Raw genomic sequence first — 18,034 nt, 5'->3', positions numbered from 1 at the left:
CATAACAATATACAGATTTCTTTATTTCTTTGGGTGTTCATTTCTGAAGGCCTCTCATAACATAAAATGTATATTACATAAAATGTGTATGCCTCTATCTTGTTACTCTTTTTTTTGTGTGTGTGTGTATGGTGCTGGGGATTGAGCCCAGGGCTTGTACATGTGAGGCAAGCACTCTACCAACTGAGCCATCAGCCTTATGATGGACAAGGAAAAGATAACTTTTTCTCTCCCACAATTACTTTTTTTAAAAATATTGCAAGTCCATTTCTGAACCTCTTGGCATACATGAAAAAAATAAATGAAAATTAATTTTCCTGTTATCTGGAGCTTGAAACAGATTGCTAATTTTCCAGGTTCAGAAAATGCTGCAATTAAATTTATGAAGAAAGATTTTTATCAATTCAAACATAGAAACAAAGAAATAGGCTTTGTTAGACACAAAAACACTCAACCAGTAGAGATGCACAAAGGGGCTGTTATCATGTGGCAAACAGATAGTAGAAATATTTCCTAAAAGATTTTTTTAATACAAAATTCTCTAGAATTTCAGAGCTTAGTGTTGACACAGTTCTGTTTATGTTCTGCATTTACTCATCAAGAAGCAGCTTACACAACATCTGTGGCAGACTACTAGTTTCTTCCTATAATATCTGTTCCTCTTCTTCCACCACAATAGAATTTTTAGCTGGGTGTAGGATGACCCCAAATTACCACTTCCCAGAACCCTTTGGTTTAATGTTGCCATGTAACTGAGTTTTGGTCTGAGATGTAAGTGGAGCTGCCCTGCAGCAGCTTGAAACCCTCCACAAAACAAGGCTGGTCCATGATCTTTGTCTCTTTGACATTCTTCCACCTTCCTGCCTGGAGCACAGAAGCTACCATATTGGACAATGAAGCTGAAAGTTCACATTATGAAGGAACCATGCCACTCCTGGACTGCATACTTAGACTCTGAATTGAAACAGAAATAAATATTTATCCTGCTTAAGCCATTGTACCTAGGGCTTTCTGTCATTCTCAGTCAAACCTAACTCTGATGAATATACCAGCTTTAAGATCCACTGAGTTGCTGGGCTTGGTACCACACACTTATAATCACATCCATTAGGAGGCTGAGACAGGAGGATCATGAGTTCGAGGCCAGCTTCAGTAAAAGCAAGACACTAAGCAACTCAGTGAGACCTTGACTCTAGATAAAATACAAAATAGGGCTGGGGATATGGCTCAGTGGTCAAGTGCCCCTGAGTTCAATTCCTGGTACCAAAACAAAAAACAAAAAAACCTACCGAGTCTATGTTGACAGAAAAGCCACTACTTATTTAAAAGTATACAGACTGTCTTTTTTGTAGAAAACAGATAACAAAACCAAACAGGACCGGGAAGTGTAGTTTAATGGTATGGTATGTGCTGCATACGTTCAGAGCCCTGGGTTTGATGCCAGCACCACAAATACACACCATACAGACACATCAAACAAAAATAGATATCAATGAAAAACATTTTCTACAATACAGTTAAAATGCAAGGTGAGGCCTGAGTTATTATTGAAATATTCTATTCTATAACGAAGTAAAATAAATGCATAAATCCTAATAGATAAAAATTAGCATGTTATTTGTTCTCAAGAGTGTGTATAAGTCATTTTGATAACACACACTAATTAATTTTATTAAACTTTTCTTTTTCTGGTACTGTGAATTGAATCAGGGTGCTCTACCACTGAGCTACAATCCCAACCCTTTATTTTTTATTTTGAGACAGGGTCTCCCTAAGTTCAGGCTGGCCTTGACTTTGGGATCCTCCTGCCTCAGCCTCCCTCGTAGCTAGGATTATAGGTGTGCAACATGGCACCAGGCTTGACTAAACATTTTTAAAAAGGAAATCTCCATTTCCTCTTCCTTTTTGCCTACTTCTCCTTCCCACATACTCAGTAGATGATCTCACCCTTTTCTCAGAAATAGAAATTTGCAGGTAGGAAGTCCCTCATTTTTTAAAATACCAAATCTCCAAATCCACCTATGTCAATATTCTTCTGGCCTCCTTCCTTTGGGTTATGATTGTCGGGATGTCTCTCTCTACCAGAGGTCAATTTCTCTACTGTGTTTTAGATCCCAGCACTTTTCTCTTCTTGTAAAATCTGTGTTACAGCTTATCTCTTTTCATTCCTGCATCTTAAACATTTAAGTCTTTTCAACAGGATTATTCTCATCTGCTTCTAAAGAAGCTTGTTTTACCCATTATAGAAATGGTTAATAATCTCCTCTCCCTGGGTAGCATTTGGATGAACACTGTCAACACTTGCCTGTGTGAATCTCTCTTTTTTGTATTTTCGTAACTGGCCACATGGTTGAGACCATAGGCCTCCATATTTAATCAGGCAAATCTTGTAGCCCAAGGGGATAGATATTCTGTATTTCAGGTGGCTGCATATATCTGCTCTTGTCCTTCTTCTATGTGTTGATTTCTTGGTTTAATTCTTAGTGGGGAATCTTATTTCCCCAATTTCCTTATTCCTAGAGAATACCTTAATGTAGTTCCACAATATATAACACAAGTTTTCACAGTATTTTGCTACATAAAAAGAATTCCTTAAAATCAATGTACATGTGTGTACCACCCAGATAATAGCAGATTTTGTCTCCTAGACTTGTAGTTTTCAAATTTCATATATAAAACTCACCAGGGGGCTGAGGGTGTAGTAATAGAGTGCTTGCCTAGTACATGTGAGGCCTTGAGTTTGAAATCCACCACTAGAAAAAAAATTCATAATAATAATAAAAGGCTCACCAAGAAGTACAATACTAATTGAGTTGTTCTGCTGAAAAAACAAAGCTATTCCTAACAGACTTTATTGAAATAACTTGTTTGCATCAAGCGTTGATCAAGGTTTCTCATTTTGAAAGTCAGCATTTAGTACTTAACATAGTACCCATTGCCATGGAAGTTAACAATATCAATTTAATAAAACAGGAGTGAATATTTGTAGAGAAACAATAAATGTTTCACATTCATTGCATGTTTTATGATTATGTGCATCAGTAAAAAGAAGAAATTGAATATACTCACTCCACATGGAAATGATGTTAAAGTAATGAGAAAAAAAAAAAGAGATGTACTTGTGACTCGAGCTGATCAGAAGATGTATTTGAGGAGTAGACTTTCATTTACACGTCTCCAAATAACAATTTAACCAAGGCGGTACGAATGGCTGCTTTATCTGAATTTTATGAAGGCATTCTGATTTGTTGCTATTTAAAGGACTCACATAAGGGCAGCAAATCCCCCAAACGTTGGAAAATGTAGTATTGAAAAAAATTCCAGTATTAAGTTCTTATAGATGAACCCTCACGAATAGTAGAAATAATAAAGGATGGTTTTATGAGTGGTGATGAGGTAGCAAGGTCACTACAATTGAACTGAAGAATTTTCATTTACCTGGCACAGAGGCAATTCTTAAGTGGCATTTCCCTCCCCCAGAGAATTAGTACAACATAGGTATTACATTCGCAGGCTATTGTTACTAAAAAAACAATTGAAAAAAACTTGCAATGAAAATTCATTTTTATAACAATAGCTAAATGATAGAGTTCTTATATCCCCCCCCATTTCATAATCTCATCTTTCACTTATAGTTATTGTGCGGTAAAATAGCATTTGTTCATCATATATTCAACACTTATTTAACAATTATCACGTACAAACCTCTGGGTAGAAACTGGACATGCTATATTTGTGTGGAGCTCAAGGATGTTACTAAAGAAGGAAGGAAAGGATCAGGGAAGAGATGGAGCTTGAGGTTGTTCTCTGGTTGATTTGCATGGTAAAGATTTGATGGATTTGATTCATCATGACCAGTCAACACAGGTATGGCATTAATTGAACATATTGTTATTGCATGTGTAGTTTGTGAGTGTGCTTGGTGTTAGGGATACAGAGAAGAAAAAGATATAGACTTTATTATCTAGAAATTATATTGCTGGTCATAATATAAAAAGATGACACCGGGTTAATGAAATCTCTCTGTTCTGTTCAATTCAGTTGTGTATCCCTGACAAACACTATAGATTTGATTAAAAAAAAAAACAAAACACAATTTATCCAGAAAAAATTTAAACTAGTAGTTTAAGTTTGGGCAGTGTCTATTAATTTTAGTCATTTATATTAGTGTTTCTCAATCTATCTTTGAGGAAGAATATTTATTTTTGTTAAATTTCTAACCTATGCTGAATGATACATTTATAAAACGTAATACAGGATACTGAAGCAGTGTCAAATTGCTATAAGCATTTCTAAAAACTCTTGCTTTTATATTTTGTTGCCATGGACTGGTAACAGTTTGTAGACTGCTGCCTGGTCATAAACTACAATTTGAGTATCATTGATACTACCACTTATTAAAAATCAAGAATGTGAGGGATGAGGTTATAGCTCAGTGGTAGAACGCCTGCCTTCCATGGGTGAGGCACTGGGTTTGATCCTCAGCACCACATAATAAACAAACAAACAAACAAACTAAAGATATTGTGTCCATCTACAAAAAATTTTTTTAAAACCAAGAATGTGTATAACATCTGAAGACTTTTACTAGTAATTATGAGCCAAATTTATTGTTTTCACATTAGCATTTTATTTATTTTATTGGTTCTAGGGATAGAACACAGATTGCGCAAGCTAGGCAAGTACTCTATTAGTGTTTCTCAATCTATCTTTGAGGAATAATATTTATTTTTGTTAAATTTCTAACCTATGCTGAATGATACATTTATAAAATGTATCATTTATAAAATGGTCCTTTATTTTATTTTATTTATTTATATGCAGTGCTGAGAATCAAACCCAATGCCTCACTGAGCCACAACCCCAGGCCTCTCTTCCCCATTTTTTATTGGTGCATTATAATTACATAATGGTGGGGTTTGTCATTATATATTCATACACGCACATAATATAACAATATAACTCAGTCAATATCATTCCCCAGTATTTCCCCTTTCTTCCTCCTTCCCCCTTTCCTCCTCTGATCTCCCTTCAGTTTTCATGACACTCCGCCCACCTTTATTAAATAAATAAAATAAAGGAACTTATGCTCCCAGGTACCTATGCTCCCAGCTCTACATGTCAAGTTTTTTGATGGAAAACAGAAATGAATGAAAATGTAAGTGATTGAAACTTTAAGTTGTAAAAAACATTTTTCATATATTTTCAATTGGGAAAACAAAAACACTGCCATTATAAAAAAGTGAACCATAAAAGTATCCAGAAAAGCAGACAGACAACACTTTACTTTGTTATCTGCCAGAGGAAATTATTTCAAATATTAGCTAAGAATGATCCTTTTGCAGATCATATGCTGAATTAATTTCATCAACTTTGTCTAATTAACATTGATTCTATTTAAGTGTTTATCTTTTGTAATCACTGTGCTGCAAAATTTTTTTTAGAAATATTATTTTGAAATATATGTTTACCTTTAAAAGTATACTGTTTTGTTTAGACCAGAAGAATTTTTTCCCCATTTTTTAAAAAAATGATTTTTAGTTGTCAATGGTCTTTTATTTTATTTATTTATATGCAGTGCTGAGAATCAAACTCAATGCCTCACACATGCTAGGCAAGTGCTCTATCACTGAGCCACAACCCCAGCCCCCTCTTCCCCATTTTTTATTGGTGCATTATAATTACATAATGGTAGGATTTGTCATTATATTTTCATACATGCACATAATATAACAATATAATTCAGTCAATATCATTCCCCAGTATTTCCCCTTTCTTCCTCCTTCCCCCTTTCCTCTACTCTGCTGATCTCCCTTCAATTTTCATGATACTCTGCCCACCTTTTTCTTTTTCCTCTCTAGCTTCCACATATGAGAAAACATACAACCTTTGACTTTGAGTTTGGCTTATTTCACCTAACATAATGCTTTCAATTTCCATCCATTTTCTTGCAAGTGACATAATTTCATTTTTCTTTATAGCTGAATAAAACTCCATTGTGTATATATACATCACATTTTCTTTATTCATTCATTCATTGATGGACACCTAGATAGATGGGTTTTATGGTTTGGCTGTTGTGGATTGTGCTGCTACAAACATGAGTGTGCATGTATTGCTATAGTATGACTTTAATTCTTTAGGATAAATACTGAGGAATGGTATGGCTGGATCATATGGTGATTCCATGCCTAGTCTTCTGAAGAGCCTCCATACTGATTTCAATAGTGGCTATACTAATTAGCAATCCACTGGTGTATTAGTGTTATTTCTCTCTACATCCTCTCCAGCATTTATTATTGTTTGTATTCTTGATGACTGCCATTCTAACTGGAGTGAGATGAAATCTCATTGTAGTTTTGGTTTGAATTTCCCTAATTGCTAATGATGTTAAACATTTTTTCATATATTTGTTGGTCATTTGTATTTCTTCCTTTGATAAGTGTCTGTTCAGTAAATAAAACTTTTTTAAATATTACTTGAATGACTCTGGAAACATTTAACCTTGCCACACTGATGTATGGGCCAAATGAGTTCTTAATTAACTTAGCTAATGACATGATAGTACAGGTATTTACAGACATATAATGGTATTTTCTTTTTTTTCCCCTTATAATGGTATTTTCTACACAACAAAGTATTTTCCTCAGGTGAGCTTTTTAAAAAAATATTTTTAGTTGTAGGTGGATACAATACCTTTATTTATTTATTTATTTATTTATTTATTTATTTATTTATTTTTATGTAGTGCTAAGGATGGAACCCAGTGCCTCACATGTGCCAGGCAAGTGTTCTACCACTGAGCTACAACCCCAAGCTCCCTTCAGGTGAGTGTCAGTGTGGCAGCATACTTTTCTACTTTTGAAAAGACAAATATTTCCCTAAAAATGCTCCATAAGTCTGAGAATTATTTTCCCCCAGCAAATACATAACTTTCTTTTATTGGAAAATGCAAAAAAAAAAAAAAAATGAGGAGTATCCTCTTCTAGTGTGTTGTAGTCAAGTCCAATAAGAGAAAGCATATAATTTTGGAATGATTCAGGAAGTCCTTTTTTGTGTTCCAGCAAGTTAATGTTTATTACATGTTTGACAGCACTGCATATAAAACTAAAAAAAGTTTTTTTGAGGTGGAGTTTCAATAAACTTCCCACACTGGCCTCCAATTCATGATCCTCCTGCCACAGCCTCCTGAGTAGCTGGGATTACAGGTGTGCACCACCACACTTGCCTGATGCTAAGTTTTTAAACCTATCTTTAAAAATTTAAGATTGCTATTTAAAAAAGTAAAATCAATGCTCACAGAAGTATATGAGAAGATGGCTGGACAGGAATCAATGTTTTCAGTCCTTTTTCTCTCATCTATGGCTTCTGGGGAAACTACCATGTTTGGAGTAATAACACAATCTTGGCATCAAAGCAAGAACTCAAACAAGAAGAAAGCTAGATTCTCAATGAACTGAAGGCTGGCAAAACATATCAGAATGGTAAATCACACAATTCTTGATGTCCTTCATGGTGCCATAGACATGCCTGGGGCAGTCTACAAGTTGTGAAGATAGTACTAACTTTCTTAGCTTGCCAAAATTTAGACCATAAAACCACATTAAAGTAGTCATATAACAAAGAAAAAAAAACAGGAAAAATGGAGATTCAGATTATTTTAGTAAAAGTATCTTAAAATTATACTGTTAGGAATGAAGGTAAAAATTGTTTTGTATTACAAGATGGGATTGAATATAGATTTGATGGATAAAATGCAGAAAAAAATTGAAAAATTAAGTGTGGTGGGGTGGGATAATGGACAAAGAATTTCTGAGTACAGTAATACACAATGCAAATTATAGGCAAATATACAGGTAGTGCTTAAAGTCCTGTAAGAACATGTGTGTGTGTGTGTGTGTGTGTGTGTGTGTCTGTTCCTCAGTATTGGGATACTATTAAAAAAGGCAGAATCTGGTTGAGACTTTTAAATTTTATTTGATTTCACTCTTATTGGTCTTAGAGTAGTCATTTGTAAAACACTACTGTTTAATATCGACAACTTTGAAAGTCACTGAAAAAAATTAAATGGCAATTTAATGTTACAGCTGCTTATGGTTATCAAATCCATCAAAGCCCTTCATGAATATATTAAGCACAAACCCACTAAATTACTGCTGCTGAAGACAGCTTGGTATTTTAAAATTGCCTGGTGAGAAAAGGTGCACTATAATAGAAAGGATTCTGGTCACAATTTACTATTTTGTCTTTACATAGGGAAAGAACCCCAGACCTGTTTTTAATTAGTGAATGTTCTAGAATCTCTACCAAACTAGCTAAAAAGTGATCTCCTGAAAGTGTATTAGAAAACATTGTTTCATCTAAATTTATGCTTTTTAATTGCTGTAATAACAAAGATAAATTCCTGTCACAAAAATAATTCATATGGGTAACAGTGGAGAAAATTCAGTAAATAATTCATATTGAACTGGGTGTGGTGGGCCAGGCATGTAATCCCCCAAATTCAGGAGGGTGAAGCAGGAGGATTGCAAATTTGAGGCAGACCTGGCAATTTAGCAAGATACTGTCTCAAAAAACAAATAAACAAACACAAACAAACAAACAAAAAAGAGGCTTGGGGTGTACTTAGTGGTAGAATACCCTGGGTTCAATCCACAGTACTAGAAAAAAACATTTTATTGAGTCACATATGGTTGAAAGCTCAGATGTGAGTCCTTCAAAATTTAATTAGGCAGCTATGTTCTTCAGCTTTATTCTTGTAGACGACTATCTTTTCATTAAATGTTGGTAAGGATGTTGTGGGGATCAGAGCACACTGCATAAAGTACGTCCGTGAACTCCTTCCGTATTTCACACTGCTAGTCCTGAAAGCATTCTTTGGAAGGCCCATGTAGCCTGCTTTCTCTTGGAATGTTTAATTTCCACAATATGGTCTCAGTTATCTTTTATCCAAGGTGCAGTGTGTTTAATGAATGTATTAGAATTCATGACTTCTCAAACCAATCTAAACCAAGGTGCAAGGGAGATAGTTACTCATCCTCTCTCCTGAGTCTCTAATTGGTAAAAGTTCAGGGAGTGCAGGTCAGGGTCATCCTTGGGAGTGGGGTGGGTTGGGGAAATTTAAATGATACCATTAGTCTTGCACTTTACCCCCTAGATAAGCTGAAGAATAACTTTCCCTAACTCTGTTATAAGCCAAGAAAAAAAAAATGGAATTTCTGAGGTTACTGTTTGGCACGTCTGAGGCAGAAATTAGAGATTTCAATGACAAGAATTAAAGGGGGGAAGAATCAAAATTCTTATCTTTCAATGCACTTGCTCACAGTGCAAGGTAACCTCACCAAACCGTAAAGAAGAAGTAAAACAGTTCACATGGAGAGGAGGGGGCTCTGCATTAAATCTTAGTAATAAAGAACAAGCATTTTCTTAGCATGAGCATACACACTGGGAGCTAAGGCTGACCAGTGTCAGAAGGCAACACAGGAATTGGATTTCCTCATGTCTCTAGAGATCCAAGTAAAATTTAAGACCAGCCTGTAAATCAAGATTATAAGAGTGCAGCACAGCTATGGTCCAAGAGGGTTAGAGGTAATCTAGACATATACATCCCTTTATGAAAAGTAAGCACTTGGTCTCAGAACCCGAGCAGGAGAAATTCAGTTAGTAGAGCATGGCTAAAAGGTTAACTAGAGGATATCATCAAGCTTATGAGCAGGCAGGGCTGGGAACTGGCTCAGCTTAGCATGCATGAGGTACTGGGTTTCATCATGCTGAGATTTCTGAACGCTGTCTGGAAAGGACTAAAAAGAAGAAGAACAACAAAAGATAGGCTGGGAAGGGAAATTTAGCTTAAGGGAGAAAAGGGCTGCTACTGGGCAGGAAACAACTCTCTGCTCAGTATGGAAAAGGATAGACAGTTCTCTCACCTTATTCCTTGTTTGCAGAATATTAAAGACATACAAGATCTTGTTAATAACTCAAAGTCAGTCCATGTTAAATTGCTTATTCTTCTTAATTTTAAAATGATTGGCCAGGATAGCAAATGGCACAAGTATATGTTTATATGTATGCAAATAAGATGGAAAATAAGAAAAAAATGTGTTTCTTATCTTGCTAACTTAATTATACACTAATATGGTTAATAATAATGACGACCTAGGCTGGGGGTGTTTTTCAGTGGTAGAATTCTTGCATAGCATGAGGCCCTAGATTCTATCCCCAGTACCAATAAATAAATAAACGAATATGACCTAAAAACTCAAACCATGAGCTGCATCTAATAGAACTTTTTTGGTTCTGGTTGGGCTTAATTTCACATTTTTTTATGGGTAACTGACTTCATATGAATTCCAGTGTTAATATAATTTTTTTCTTGTTGACTGCCACACAATGATGAAGTCATACCTATTACTTCTAGAAGAATCAAAGAAAAAGAAGGATAAGAATTTCGCACCTTTACAGCAGTCTCATGAGAGACTTTGAGCCAGAACTATTCAGCTAAGCTGCTCATGGATTCGTGACCATAAGAAACCATTTGAGCTACTGTTTAAAGCTGCTCAATTTTGTTAAGCAGCAATATATAACTAATATAATGCCTGAATATAACCTTTCTCCCATATGCCAAGGAAAGCTAAGCAAAAATGAAGATAGGAGAGTCAGGAAAAATGTAAATAGTGTTTTGGCCTTCTGTCTGCAATGTTCCTCTAGTTTTTTTTAAACCTAGATTTTTTGGGCAGATAATTGTTCAGTACTCTAAGTTAATTTTGAAGGGGATAAGGAAGATGTTTAGCATGAGAAATAAGGCCATATATGTATCATTAGATTTTTTCCCAGAGTCTAGTCTCTTTTTTGGTTCTGGTTGGGAGGTAGAGGAGGCCATCACCTTTCTCTGGTTGAGATTTACAGTTTTATTTATTATCATTATTATTAACCCCATATGACTAGTTTAAAGAATATAAAGTATGATTTGATTTCCATCTTAGTTTTTGTTATGGAAACATTTGGAAACAAGAGAAATATATATTTATTTTAGCCTCTCTTTGTCTGTCCATCTTACAATCAATTTCAGTAACTTTAACAATAGATAGTAAAAATGATAGAGTATACAAAGCATTGCCCAAATGAATTCATCATGGACCTGTGTCTGAGAATGGGTTCTTAAATAGGGGAAGTGTGTTTTATACAAAAAGTCCATTTTCTGTTATTGCCTTTTTTATTTAGACTAGTGGATGCTATATATTTTAAGGCAATCTTAATAGTTTTCTGTCTTTCACTAACAAGAATGATTGTCATAATGAGCATTGTAGACACTGTCCATTTGATCCACTCCAGAAAGCTGTCTATTTGATACACAAGTAAATCACCTCAATTCCTTTGTGGAATGAGTGGAGTATAAATAAATAAATGAGACAATAATAAAAAAGAGTGGTCAGTTCTGTCAGAAGGCAACAAAGGATAGGGAAATTTGGAGGCCTGGTGTAATTAAAAAAAAGTGACAAGACAAAGAATTATATGTGATAACTGTAAAGAAGAAATGATTCTTGCTAATAAAAAATTTTCATGAAATAGTTCCTTCCTTCTTTAGCAAATGGATAATTTTGTAGTTTAAGAATAATAGTTCTTAATTCTTTGACATCAGAAAAACCTATATTGTAGTCACTATTCACTTTTAACTCTACCAAAAAAATTGTAATCTTGTTATTATTTTGCATGTTTTACCTCAATTCTACAGTTTTTGTCTTGTTTTGTGAGGTAAAGAATGGATATGTATATGTCCTGATTTTTCCTTTTACAATTAGTATTTGTTATTATTATCTCTTAGTGAATTACACAAAATATCATACTACTTAATTTTAATTTTTAATTATTTTTTATTTATATATGATAGCAAAATGCATTACAATTCTTATTACACATATAGAGCACAATTTTTCATATCTCTGGTGTACTGTACAGTACAAAATATAACAACAAAATATATTTTGTTGTTGTTGTTGTTCTGGGGACTGAATCCAGGGCTTTGTGCATACTAAGCACATAGTCTGAGCTACACCCCAGCCCCTGAATGTTTTGATAGAAATATTAACAGAGCCATTACTCCATGTTGGTTTAGGGTTCCAGCTGGCAATGAAAGATAAATTATGACAAATTTAGTGCTCTATAGGTGCTGGGAGGTAGTAGTGATTTTCAAAATGAAATCTCAGGATGTATGACATTCACCCAAAGGAATTGTTTAAAAGACTGAACCAGAATCTCTGGGAGCAAGACTTGAGAATCTACCACGTCACAGGTTCTGTGATTCTAATGCAAACTAAAGTGCAAGAACCATTGATCTAGAGAAGTTTGAAGGGTAGAGAAATAAACGATTGACAGTTCAGTTGGAACAATATCACATGTTCAAAGTACAATTGTAGCATCTATAAAAGATAGTCACTATCTTTACTAACGGAAATGTAGGTAAAGTTTAAGAACTGATATTCATGTGTCGTTTTCAAATAATGAGCAGAGAATGAGGGTGCAACTTGGGGCATTCCAGTGACTGTTTCCAAGAGAAATGCACAGTGGACACTCATAACATGCTTTGTCCTGGCAATTCCTGTCTGGAGACTTTTTTTTTATCAGCCTTTTTTTTTTTTTTTTTTTTTTTTTTTTAACGTGATTAGCAAGGTATATTGGGGGAAACAGATGAAATCTTTAGAACAGGGAGAGCCAGTGTGCTCATTTCCCAGGACTGCCATAATAAAGCACAGCAATATGTATGACTTAAACCAGAATCTTAGTATCTCACAGGCCAGAATTCTGGAATCAGGGTGTCAGCAGGGTCATTCTCTCTCTGAAAGCTGTTGGAAGTGTCCTTCCTTGCCTCTTTCAGTTTCTGGTGTTTGCTGGCAATCTTTAGTGTTTCCAGGTGATGCCTGCATTGCCTCAGGATATTGCAGAGAGTCACCACCAGGAAGAAGGTCTTCAAGAGATGCAGCCCCAAACCTTCTCTCAGTGATTTTAAGGTGCAGAGGAGCTTGAATGTAATATCTACCTTTCTTCATTACACACATACTTTAAAGGAATAAGATGTGTCTCTTTGAGAAAATATGTAAAATTTACAGACAGAATACGCTTAAGTGTTCCTTGACAAAATGTTCAAATTAGAGCAAACTGTACAATTTTGTTATACTAATCACCACCAGCGTTTTTTAAAAAGGCTTTTAGATGAACAGTGGTACCTAATATCTACTTAGCCTTCTGGTTTCTCTGTTTTGTTTGTTTTTATTCTCTAATAGTGCCCAGAACTCCCCTTTCTTTCTTCGTAGTGGGGAAAATCAGTCACCCCAAGAATACGAATTAGGCAGAAATGAAATGTAAGAGCCAATCAGAATGCTCCCTGGAGCAGCTCCAGACTGGCTTCTCTAGGAGGACTGGCGGAAGATGGACATTGTTACCTTCATTCAATCAAACAAAAAAGGCCATAATAGTTTAGGGAGGTCGAAAACTCCTCGTGGATTAGCAGGCGACGCGTTAAACTTCAGCAGATCTAACTATCGGACAGAAGGCCCCTTCGTCCAAAAACTTCTGGGCATTGCGGGACACATTGTTTTTCGGGATTCTGGGGAAATGATTAGCGGTTGTTAAGGTACCAGTACCTAAAATGGCGACAAGCGGCTTCAGCGGTGGGAATCAGGTGACGCAGGCCCAGTCCGCTAGCTTCCCACTAACCGCTCCTCCTCCCGGCTTCCCTATGTAGAGGTGGGCGTGGCTTGCCTGGAGGCTCTTTCTTCAGATGCTGATTAAATAGAAGTGTACACATGCGCAATTGGGTCCCCTGCCTCCTCCACGCCCCACGCCCGCCCCGTTTTCCGGGCGGGGCTGGGCCAAGAGTCCAGCTGCTGCTGGCTGGAGATTCAGTGACTTATTTGTTGTGACTCCCGGCCTGGCAGTGTCCGGACTCGTAGCCCCGCTGTCCGCACCGGGACCGCTAGCCCTAGCCCCGTGCCTAGGTCACAGCCACAACCCCATCCCGTAGGTTATCCTTTGGGTACAGGTCCTTTCCCCGCACACCTTGCGCTCCCTAACATGCCCAACCCCAGCAGCACCTCCTCTCCCTACCCCCTCCCTGAGGAAATTAGGAACCTGTTGGCAGGTAATGAGCGGGAAGGGGGCGGTTAACGCTGCAGGGGCGGGGGCGAGGGGACGGCGAGCCGATGGGGACAGAAGCTTTCAGAGTCCTTACCCTGCCTTCCCTTGTATCCTGTCCCCATGCCTCCCTTTGTATCCTGTCCCCCGCCCCGCGCCCGGGTCTTCTGACTAGTGGGGGCGGGACAGGGAGGAGGTAAAAGAGGGGCGCTCGGGTTGAGAAAGGGAGTGGGCTTGTGTGTTGAAATTTGGTGCGAGGATGGTAGCCCTACTAGATGTTCTATACTAATGGGATCCGGACAATTTTGTGTGCATAATGAAGATGCCGTGTATGGAGGGAGGGGAGAGGGAGAGAACATTAATGAATGCATGTGTGAGAACTGGAAAGACAGCAGAAGTCAAAGAAGTAGTTCTTGGGTGGCCTGGGCAGTGGGGATGGAGGGTGTAACAAAGAGATGTCAGAGCCACAGGGGTTAGGGGTGATGAGGTGGAAGGGGGTATCATTTCTAAAACTCCCACTTTTCTTGAACATTCCAGTCCACTCTGTATTTAAGACCTTTAAAGAGAGCCGGATTCTCAGATGGCCACTTGTCTTCAGCCACAGTAACTATTAACGCAAAAAAGGAAGGATGTGTTAAAAGTCCTGCTTTATGTGTCACATGATGAAAGTGCTTTATCCTTGCACCCTCATCTTCCCCTTTTCAGTTTTACATTCCTATTTATGGGAACTGTTTTTTAGGAGTTAAAAATGTGGTTCTTCAATGCCGTTACAACTCTACTATTCAGTAATGTTCTGAATGTGGAGCTGTGCGTTTTCTCTAAGGACCAATGAAAACTTTAGAGTACAAAATATATCTTTATAGGGCAGCGCAAATCTTGCGTGTTCTGATGTTCTGGAATTCTTAGTATCATTTACTTTGTCTCATGTATGTCTGAATTCTGGAAACGGAATTTATTATTTTACTTTAGTTGTCTCTATCTTTCAATATTGATCACAACTGTATTAAAACATATTCTTTCAGATGCCTGTGTTATAAGTTACTTATTTTCACTCATAAAAGCATTGCCATAAAAAATGTGATATTTGAAGTAGTAAGTTGTTTGTATAGCAGTGCGTCAGCAAATGTTCTAATAATAATATACTGGTACACTATTTTGGGGGTTAGCATCAATAATGTGATTGAGAAAATAAAACTAAGTGCATGAATGAAGACTTATGTTTGTATGAACATGATAGTGTGAAGAATGCCTTTGTAGTGGGTCAGTGTTTCTTTCACTTTAAGAAATGATTGTCCTCATTAATGGGTAGCACTAAGGAAAATATTGAAAGAACTATAGAGGCAAAGCCAGCTTTTTTCCCACTATATGAGTTTCACATGAATACAAATCTTGTTTTACCACAGTTAACATTTTTGATATTCCAGTGCTGGCCTTGCTCATCTAGAAAATTTTAATAACCACAATAGAGAAATGTTTATCATTATGTCAGAAACAAATGTCATCATTTTCAGGTTATGTTTTTGAATTTAAGAAAAAAGGTGCAAACCTCTGCTTGCATGTTTTCAAAAGTTTGACAGCTCCCACAGCAAGCTATGTGCTATTTCAGGAAGTAGAATATATGGGTTATAAAACTATTTATTCTTTGATTCCCATAGGTCATAGTTTTTCATGTGGCTCTTACTTGTGTAAATTAAACTAAGAGCTCAGAATTACATATTTTAATTCTCTGCCAATGCTAACTTCCTATATATTTCTGCCATCTCTCTTAAGTCAGGTAGTATATTAGCATAATTTCTGAAATTACCTTTTCCCAAATCATTTTATTGACATTTTTATTATTCCATATGACTAAAGTACATCACATATTAAAATACATGAGTATTAAAAACAAATATTAAAATGTTAAAACTTTGGAGATTATAAATTTGGATCGTATTGTTTTTTCAAAGTATACTTTTAAGAGCTGTGGATATGAATTGGGGGATAGGCATATTTTTAACTAAATCAAAAAAGTGAAGCAGTTTTGTCAGGGTTTAGAACTTTTAAAAATGTATTCAAGGAAAGTTGTTAATATTCATGTTTAACTGTAATTAACTCATTATGTCCCATACATAGGACACCTGTAAAAACCTATAAAATTTTATAGGACACCTATGATATTGCTCAATGTATGTTTTCCTATGTGTCCTATGTATAGGACAATGGGACATAATAGGTTAAAATCTTTTCTGAGGTAGAAAAGGCTTTGAGAATAGATGCTCTCAGCAGTTATTTTGCACAGTTCATTCAAAAACATTTTGGGGATGCATGAGGATTTGCATCATTTAAGTGTATTGGTGATAGTGCATGATTAAATTTAAAATTCTAAAACTATAGAGGAGGTGTTTGTATTGATTTGAATTTTAGAGTTATTGCTGGCTTATCTAGTATATACATATATATTTTTTTTAATTGAGAAGGAGATATTGGTACTGGTGGTTGTGAACAGTCAAGTGTTCTGAGAATACATGGCATGGTGCTAGAATTCCAAGGTAGAGAAGATAAGAAGCTAAATCTTCTAGAAGTTTAAAACCCTTTGCTTTGAGGAAAAAGAACATAAAGTCAAAGATAATGGCTTTCAGAATAATATTTCCTAAGACATTTCCCTTTGTGCTCCATGTGCCCATTATCCAAATCATTATGTCATATATGCTAAATATTTGACATTTAACTGCTTGATGGGGACAGGTTCTGAAGTGTATGTTATCATATTTGTTCTTTGTTTTTCTTTTTGATCATGGTAGTTTTAGGCTACTTTTTCAATACTTGTCCCCTGTTCCTTCCCCTTTTAAAAACATCATATAGAAATGTGAAGAATAGAGGTTATTAGTCTTAAATCACATTTAATGATACCCTTGGAAAGTGGCAATATAGAGTTATGTTTTCTATAATTAAGTATATTAAATCTTGAAGGCCTATACTTTTTTTTAAAAGAAGTGTTGAATTATTCTTCTGGTTATATAAATAGAAAAGAGTTTTTAGAATTTTGAACCACTGTTTATACTACAGGCAACCTTTGATTTCCCCCTCTAATGATAGAACAACAGGTTTAACCAGGATAATTAAAATCAAAAGATAATCCCAAATCTTGTCAATTTAATCTTCCACATCCAAATATTTTGACTAGGACTAACAGCAAGAATAGCCTTGATTTATGTGAGTTTTTCCCTTCTGGCAGTCAAGAAAGTGAGAAGTACTGGAACCACTGCCCACTACCCCACTTCATTTGTCTAATCACCCTTTAAATATTGGTTTGTTAGTGATTTGTAGTCAGATATTCTAATTCATTCTCATTCACTCATTTTACAGCACCAACTTTTAAAAGGAAAGCTAACAGATGTTATCTTCTTTTTATTAAATTAGAAAATGAAGCAGATGTTAAAAGAAAATAGTTGTCAGTACACTAAAAAACCAAAACCAAACCAAACAATAAAGTGGCTATATGATTTCTGCAAAGTGACCTTGAGGTTTTGATCACATGGCAGTTTTATTAGAAATATCGTATTTTTCTCTATTGGAGATTTCCACTTTTTTGTTTGTTTTTTAAAACCTTCACACATTGTAATTGATAATCCCTTTAGGGCACTAGATAAAGAATACAATTCAGTTGAAACAGAGGCAGAATTTTTTTTTTCAATGTTGAGTGTAGTATGGTTTGATTTCCACCCTTCCAAAGCCCTATTTATAATTCGGTCAACATTTTGGTTTTATTTTTCCTCTGAGAATTATTTATGGTGTATCTAGTGTACCATAACTTCCTTCTGGGGCATTGGCTGAGTATGTAAAGGGAAGAGTGCCACCTACTGAGTCACCAATAGTCACCTACTTCTTAGCACCTGGAATTTCCAACAGAGCAAGAACAAGCCTG

The 18,034-nt window shown here is 35.9% G+C and overlaps 1 long non-coding RNA gene across 1 annotated transcript in view; it reads left to right on the top strand.

The window, feature by feature from the left end:
* The first annotated feature begins 13,837 nt into the window (after nt 1–13,837).
* The window catches only part of LOC107146122, a 12,744-nt gene continuing 8,547 nt past the window's right edge, over nt 13,838–18,034 (top strand). The window contains exon 1 of the long non-coding RNA XR_001503991.2: nt 13,838–14,134. This is a non-coding gene — a long non-coding RNA (uncharacterized LOC107146122). The remainder of the gene's footprint in view (nt 14,135–18,034) is intronic.

Source organism: Marmota marmota, unplaced genomic scaffold (genome assembly GCF_001458135.2).
Source record: "Marmota marmota marmota unplaced genomic scaffold, marMar, whole genome shotgun sequence".
Taxonomy (NCBI): domain Eukaryota; kingdom Metazoa; phylum Chordata; class Mammalia; order Rodentia; family Sciuridae; genus Marmota; species Marmota marmota.
Note: the sequence above shows the minus strand (reverse complement) of the source record. Positions and strands in the feature narration are given on the sequence as shown.